Genomic DNA, 7,944 nt, shown 5'->3' with positions numbered 1-7,944 from the left:
ACCACTTACAATTTACCTTGATTCATGGACCTAACCTTCCAGGTTCCTATACCATATTGATCTTTACAGCTTCAGGCTTTACTTTCCCCACCAGACACAGCCACAATTGGGCACTGTTTTCGCTTTGGCTCAGCCTCTTCATTCCTTCTGGTTTCCTCTCTTCTCCAGTAGCATTTTTGGCACCTACCGACCTGGGGAGTTCATCTCTCAGTGTCATATCTCTTTGTCTTTTCATTACTATTCATGTGGTTCTCAAGGCCAGATTGCTGAAGTGGCCTACCATTCCCTTCTCCAGTTGACCCTGTTTTGTCAGAACTCTCCATCATGACCCATCTGCGTTGGGTAGCCCTACATGGCATAGCTCACAGTTTCATTGAGTTAGACAAGGCTGTTATCCATGTGATCAGTTTGGTTAGTTTTCTGTGATTGTGGTTTTCATTCTATCTGCCTTCTGATGGATAAGGATAAAAGGCTTGTGGAAGCTTCCTAAAGGGAGAGACTGGCTGTGGGGTTAGCTGGGTCTTGCTCTGATGGGCAGTCCCAGGCCCAGTAAATCTTTAATCCAGTTTTATACTGATGGGTGGAGTTGTGTTCCTTCCCTGTAGTTTTGCCTGAGGTCAAACTGCCGTAAGGGTAATGGCAACCTCCTTCAAAAGGACTTAGGCCAGGACTGAAGTATTCAGTGCTCCTGACTTTGGACCCATGCCTCCACTGGAGACTCCCAGATACTCACACGCAAGTGTGGCTCAGTCTCTTGTGGGGTCATTGCTCCTTTTTCTGGTGTCATGTGCACAAGGTTTTGTTGTGCTCTCCAAGAGTTTGTTTCCTCAGTCCTGTGTAAGTTCTGTAATTAAATGCCACTGGCCTTCAAAGTCAGATTCCCTGGAGACTGTGAGTCCCTTTGCCGGATCTCCAGCTTGGGAAATCTGTTGTGTGCCCTAGAACTTTTGCAAAAGTGCAAGAACTCCTTTGGTATAATTGTTCTCCTGTTTGTGGGTCGTCTGCTCAGTGGTTCTATGGTTGGGCTGATGGCAACCTCCTCCAAGAGGACTAATGCCATACTCTGTGCCTCCCAGGTCTGCTGCAACCAGAACCTGGTCCCTGCCACAGGCCACTGCTGACCCATGCCTCTGCAGGAGATGCTAAAACACTCAAAAACAGGTCTGGCTCAGTCTTTTATGGGTGTCACTGCTCCTTTCCCTGGGTCCTGGTGTGCACGAGGGTTTTGTTTGCACCCTCTGAGCATCTGTGGCAGGTATGAAGTTTGATTTTAAATGTGCTTTTGCCCCTCCTACCATCTTGCTGGGGCTTCTCCTTTGCCCTTGAGGGTATCTTTTTTTTGGTGGGATTCAATTTTCTCCTGTCAATGGTTGTTCAGCAGCTACTTGCGATTTTGGTGTTCTCGCAGGAGAAGTTGAACACATGTCCTACGCCACCATCTTATTTATGTCATCAGGCCTTGGGGTGCCGGGGTCCAGCCCTGGTGGATCCAGGGAATTTGAAGCATGGATGGCGTTGGCGAGGAAAGACTTATTTATTTATTAATATAAGATTAGATTAGGAAGAAATAGTGTAGTAGGCAAATTAAGTGGAGAAAGAGGGCTGAATAACTTGGATTACATGGAAGACCAATAAAATTCCAGACAAGGAACTTGCACCATCTACATTGGGCCACTGGCGCTCGCTTGAATATCTAAGGGTGCCTCGCCTTAGGCTCCCTTTCGCGTGGGTCTTAACAGCCAGGGCAAGTAAGTAGACTTGGTGAGCCTCCGCACCCCAGATGGGAATTCAGCCTGAAATTAAAGTAAAGAGGAAAAGGAAAAAGAGAGAGAGAGAGACACGGGGGAAACCAGTCCAGCGACTGGCTCCAGCCTCTATTGTTCAGAAGGCCTTTTATACTTTTGATAAAACATGCAGATCAATGGATAACACAAAGTTATGCAGCGTTAGCCGTCCAGATTCTTATCAAAACCAGGCTTTTCTCTCTGCATACCTAATTGTATATACAAGTCTTAGGTAATTTACATCATCTTCCAGCCAAAAGGGCCAATTGACATTTTACAGCCTTTTTTCTGATAAGGGTTTGTCAACCAGAAGACTTATTTGTGTTGATCTTCCCAAAGTCTGGTGCCAATCTCAGAAAGCACTAAATAAAGATACATTCTTACATAGCAAGGACACAAGAGGAGTGCAGTGATATATAACAAAGAGAAAAGTAATTAACTCAAAAGTCTAGTGTTGCTAACATCAAAACTGCTATATATCTTTTTCCATATCCCATTTACATTGATTAACATCCTCCCAGGTGCCTAAAAGATAAAGAATATGGAGGCCTGGCAGCAGTCATTAAGTCAACAGTGAAAACCCGTCATCAATATGATTTTTAACTCTTTAGAAAAGGCTCTGTATCTTTAAGATGCTTTTAAGCTTTGTGTTTCTCGCGGTTGGGGGGTTGTAAGCAATTCACAACCTTTAAGAGGTCGGGGGAACCTGTTAGGCAAGCTAGAGAGCAATCAGAGGGGGTTTAACTGAAACATCCCTTTCAAATGCAGAAGACTAAAGCCCTGAGTTGACTTTTTTCCCAGAGAATATCAGAAAAGTGGAAAAGCAGAGCACAAAAGCCGGCAGATTTTTGTTTTTTTTTTGTTGGGGTACATGCTTAGGAATTTCCAGGGGGGCCCCTGAAGTCTGATCACGCCTTGCATATATCAGCTTCCTTCCTCATGACCTTGTCACGGGTGGGATTCCTCACACTGGCTTCCGGCATTGGGGTGACATTATCTAACTTCAGCAAATGATCAACCTGGTTGCTGTGTTGAAAATAGACTGTAGAAAACAAATTTATTATGAAGTTATCAAATTAATCCAAGTTATCCACACTGGGGATGCATGACAGGCTGCTTATTACACAGCAGTAGTGGAAAGTAAGTTTAAGCTATGGATATATTTTAAAAGTAAACACAAAAGGATTTCATGATGGATCAGTATGTGTGGGGGGTAAGAAAAGTAGAGGGATCAAGATGACTTTAAACTTACTGGCTTAAGCACCCAAGAATATTAAAATAATCTTATTAGGGGTCTTGAGATTGAGTAGTTATAAAGGGAGAAAATCAAGAGTCCAGTTTTGACCAGTGTACACTTGAGAGGTCTTACTGGCCATCAGAGGAGGGCGGTTGACTAGGCAGCTGGATATGTGGATCTGGACTACAGATCTAGACATATGAGTCATAGTAAAGTGTGAACAAGAGATACTTATGTGAGACGTATGCAGTATTAGAGACCGTGAGAGTGGCTGTCAAGGGAGTGAGTGTGATCACAGTACAGACTAGTCCACTCTGCCCTGGAGCACTCCAACATTAACTCATGGAATCTTCAAGTTATCTTGGCATAAATCTGCGACTCTTTCAGACAGAACATGAAAATCACTGATTTGTATAAGATCCTCATTTTACTTATGAACAAATTGAAAAACAGAAGCATAAGTTTATCCAACAGTTTACCCACTGTCAGAGAGCTAAGATTAAATGCCCCAGTTATCTGACTAATAATTAAAAGACTACTTGCAAAGCAAGAGGGAATAAGGCAGTAAGTGTTTCTTCAAATACCCAAAGAATAGGTGTCTGTGCTTATTAAATATTTAATTATAGTCTTTCCTGTGCTTTAATTAAGCACAGACTTTGAAAACTTTTGATGAAAGACTCATGCTGCTACTGCTACTGCTAAGTCACTTCAGTCATGTCCAACTCTGTGCAAGCCCGTAGATGGCAGCCCACGATCATAGTCCTATGTAAATTCAAAACTATCAGATTGAAGGAGTGTGAAGTGTGTGTATTCAGTGTCTTTCATCACACATTACCATTTTTTGTTAGTAACAGAACAAGAGAGAAAATAAAATTATGTTGTAATATCAGAGAAAACAATATACACAAATGCATAGTCAGTGATGGTCTATTTGAATTTTATAGAAATATTTACTGAACTTCTGGTAGGCTCATGGTTGAAGTCCTGAATTCTCCTTTTAAATATTAGGTGAAAACATTCTGCTATAAAGTACTTTATCTTTGAATACAAAGATAAAACTCTCCAGATAAAATAACATTTTATATTTATATGGAAGCTTTTATAGTAAGAATATTTCCCTCACTTATAAATAACATCATTTTACATACTGTTGAATTTCAGCTGTTATTAAGACATTTAGCATCACCACCAGGCAATAATTCTCAGACTGTTTTTAAAAAAAATAATACCATATCCTATTTAGTAAACTTGGATCCTACATATATGGAGTGTGTTTACTTTTCTCCCCAGTCAGCAAAAGAGAAAATTTATTGAAGTCTCAGGGCCATGGGGCTTGGGCAGGAGGCCATTTTGCAGGCAAAGGAGAAGCTGGTGGAGGGGCCTTATTTGATCATCTTCTTGAAGTGCAGGTTGTTGGTGTGGCCACACTTCTTGTGGCAGTGGACAGTGTGGGGGTGTAGACAGGCATAATACTTGCAGCAGATCATCTTGTTACAGCTGTATTTCTGAGTAAATTGGCAAAGGGAAGTCTCAATGATGCTGCCTTGCACACAAAGCACCAACTGCCGGGCAGGCTCTTTCTGGATATTGTGATCTGACAGAGTGCTGTCATCCTCCAGCTGTTTGCCTGCAGAAATCGGATGCTGCTAATCAGGCGGGTTGCCCTCATCTTGGATTTTAGCTTTGACATTGTCAGTTGTGTCACTGGACTTGACCTCGATGATGATGGTCCTGTCAGGGTCTGCACAGAGATCTGCATCTCTGCATCTGCTGCTTGGCTGCCTGTTGAAGAGAAAGGGAGGAGCAATATACATCCAACAAATTAGAAACAATAGTGTTATTTTCAGGAGTACCTACTTGTCTCTAGAATAATGATAGAAATGGATAGTTTTCATTGTCTATTGGGTAACTGTGTCATACTCCCTAAGTGCAGTAAGCCTGCAACACAGGCTTTCTTCATGTAACATGATTGTAAAGTTCCAAGATCAACATAAAGCTACTAAGAAAATAAATCAAGAATTATGTTTTCCTTGTATACTTTCAAATATGTTCCATAAGCTGTTCAGTTCATTTCAGTTCAGTTGCTCAGTCGTGTCCGACTCTTTACGACCCCTCTTTGCAGCATGCCAGGCCTCCCTGTCCATCACCAACTCCCAGAGTTCACTCAGACTCATGTCCATCAAGTCACTGATGCCATTTAGCCATCTCATCCTCTGTCATCCCCTTCTTCTCCTGCCCCCAATCCCTCCCAGCATCAGGGTCTTTTCCAATGAGTCAACTCTTCGCATGAGATGGCTAAAGTACTGGAGTTTCAGCTTTAGCATCATTCCTTCCAAAGAAATCCCAGGGTTGATCTCCTTCAGAATGGACTGGTTGGATCTCCTTGCAGTCCAAGGGACTCTCAAGAGTCTTCTCCAACACCACAGTTCAAAAGCATCAATTCTTTGGTGCTCAGCCTTCTTCACAGTCCAACTCTCGCATCCATACATGACCACAGGAAAAACCACAGCCTTGACTAGACGGACCTTAGTCGGCAAAGTAATGTCTCTGCTTTTGAATATGCTATCTAGGTTGGTCATAACTTTTCTTCCAAGGAGTAAGCGTCTTTTAATTTCATGGCCGCAGTCACCATCTGCAGTGATTTTGGAGCCCAAAAAATTAAAGTCTGACACTGTTTCCACTGTTTCCCCATCTATTTCCCATGAAGTGATGGGACCAGATGCCATGATCTTCATTTTCTGAATGTTGAGCTTTAAGCCAACTTTTTCACTCTCCACTTTCACTTTCATCAAGAGGCTTTTTAGTTCCTCTTCACTTTCTGCCATAAGGCTGGTGTCATTTGCATATCTGAGGTTATTGATATTTCTCCCAGCAATCTTGATTCCAGCTTGTGTTTCTTCCAGCCCAGCGTTTCTCATGATGTACTCTGCGTATAAGTTAAATAAGCAGGGTGACAATATACAGCCTTGATGTACTCCTTTTCCTATTTGGAACCAATCTGTTGTTCCATGTTCAGCTCTAACTGTTGCTTCCTGACCTGCATACAGATTTCTCAAGAGGCAGGTCAGGTGGTCTGGTATTCCCATCTCTTGAAGAATTTTCCACAGTTTATTGTGATCCACACAGTCAAAGGCTTTGGCATAGTCAGTAAAGCAGAAATAGATGTTTTTCTGGAACTCTCTTGCTTTTTCCATGATCCAGCAGATATTGCCAATTTGATCTCTGGTTCCTCTCCCTTTTCTAAATGACTGTCTAATTTAGCCCTTATCTAAAAATGTTTTTATACCACATAGAGTGAGTGATCTATTTAGCAACAATATATTTTAAATATGCTATTTCGTTTCAAGTAATTGTTTCTTGTCTTATCCACTGTTTCTTTTGAGAAGACAATTATTAGTCTTACTGTTGTTCCTTTGAGGGAGTTAAATTTTATGGTTGACACTTGAACTGGGTTTAAACTGTATGGGCCCACTTAGACATGAATTTTATTCAACAAATACATACTAAAGTTCTACGTGATTCACAGTTGGCTGAATTTGAGAATGCAGAAATGTTAATAGGTGGGCCAGCTGTAAACTCTGTGGACTTTCGATTGTGCAATGGGTCAGCAACCCTAACCCTCTTATTGTTCAACTATATTTGTATTTTGTTTTCCTTGTTGTTTCTTATATTTCCGTCTTGTCTAAAGTCTTAAGCAGATTTATTATGATGTATCAAGTATGGTATTATTATATATATCCTGTTTGGCCTTCTCAGTAATTTTTATATATTTAGCTTGATGTCTTTTAATTTTGGAATGTCTAGCCCATTCTCTTCAGATATTTATTTTGATGATTCTCTCTTTCTTAAAGATCTTTTCTTACACATATGGTACCATTTATCACTCCAGTATATTTTTAACTTTTATCTTTTTTTTCTCTCTCTCTTTGTTTCAATGTGGATATTTTCTTAAGTCTTGCTATGAACTCAATATTTGTGTTCCCTCAAGTTTGCATATTGAAATCCCACTCTCCACTATGATGATATTTAAAGGTGGAGCCATTGGTACATAATTAGGTCACGAGGGTGGAGCCCTCATGAATGGGATGATCTCTTTCTGTCACTTGAGGATATAGCAGGAGGGTAGTCATTTGCAAACCAGGAGGAGGGTTCCCACAAGGAACTGAATCTGCCTCTACCCTGGTCTTGGAATTCTTAGTCTCAGAACTGTGAGAAATAAGGTTTGTCGTTTAAGTGAAGTGAAAGTCACTTAGTCATGTTCTACTCTTTGCGACCTCATAGTCAATTCTCCAGGCCAGAATGCTGAATTTAAGTCACCCAGTAAATGATATTTTTGTTATAGCAGACCAAACTCATTAACATAGGACTGATTTTCCGAATTATTAATTTTTTAATCATGCCCAATCAGCTACTAACCTTATCTACTGAATATTACCTTTTAGTTATAGGAAAATCATAAAGTTATTACTTTTCTTTTCTTTTCTTTCCTATTTTTTTGTGTGCTTAGTTGCTCAGTTGTGTCTGACTCTTTTTGACCCCATGGACTGTAGCCCATCAGGTTCTTTTTCCATGGGATTTTTCAGGCAAAAATGCTACAGTGGGTTGCCATTTCCTCTTCCAGGGGAATCTTCCTGATCCAGGGATGAAACCCATGTCTCCTGTGTCTCCTGCATTTCAGGCAGGTTTTTTTAACCTTTATAATTACCTAATATTCTTACCAAGTAGTTTATTTCATGAATACTAATCCTAGTCATTTTAAAGTCTTTATTTGATAATTCTAATATGTTTTTTCTCTTGTTAGTCTGTTTCTTTGTTATTCCTCATTTAAGATAGGAAAAAAAAAACTTTAAAAAATTCATAGAGAATTCACTCTTAATTTTGGGTAGCAGTTGATATAGGCATATACCTTTCCCTCTAAGTGAA

General features: G+C 40.6%; 1 pseudogene; it reads right to left on the bottom strand.

The window, feature by feature from the left end:
• Positions 1 to 4,403: 4,403 nt before the first annotated feature.
• On the bottom strand, positions 4,404 to 4,783 carry LOC128047043 (ubiquitin-60S ribosomal protein L40-like; annotated as a pseudogene).
• Between the last annotated feature and the right edge of the window lie 3,161 nt (positions 4,784 to 7,944).

Source organism: Budorcas taxicolor, chromosome 4 (genome assembly GCF_023091745.1).
Source record: "Budorcas taxicolor isolate Tak-1 chromosome 4, Takin1.1, whole genome shotgun sequence".
Lineage (NCBI taxonomy): Eukaryota > Metazoa > Chordata > Mammalia > Artiodactyla > Bovidae > Budorcas > Budorcas taxicolor.
Note: the sequence above shows the minus strand (reverse complement) of the source record. Positions and strands in the feature narration are given on the sequence as shown.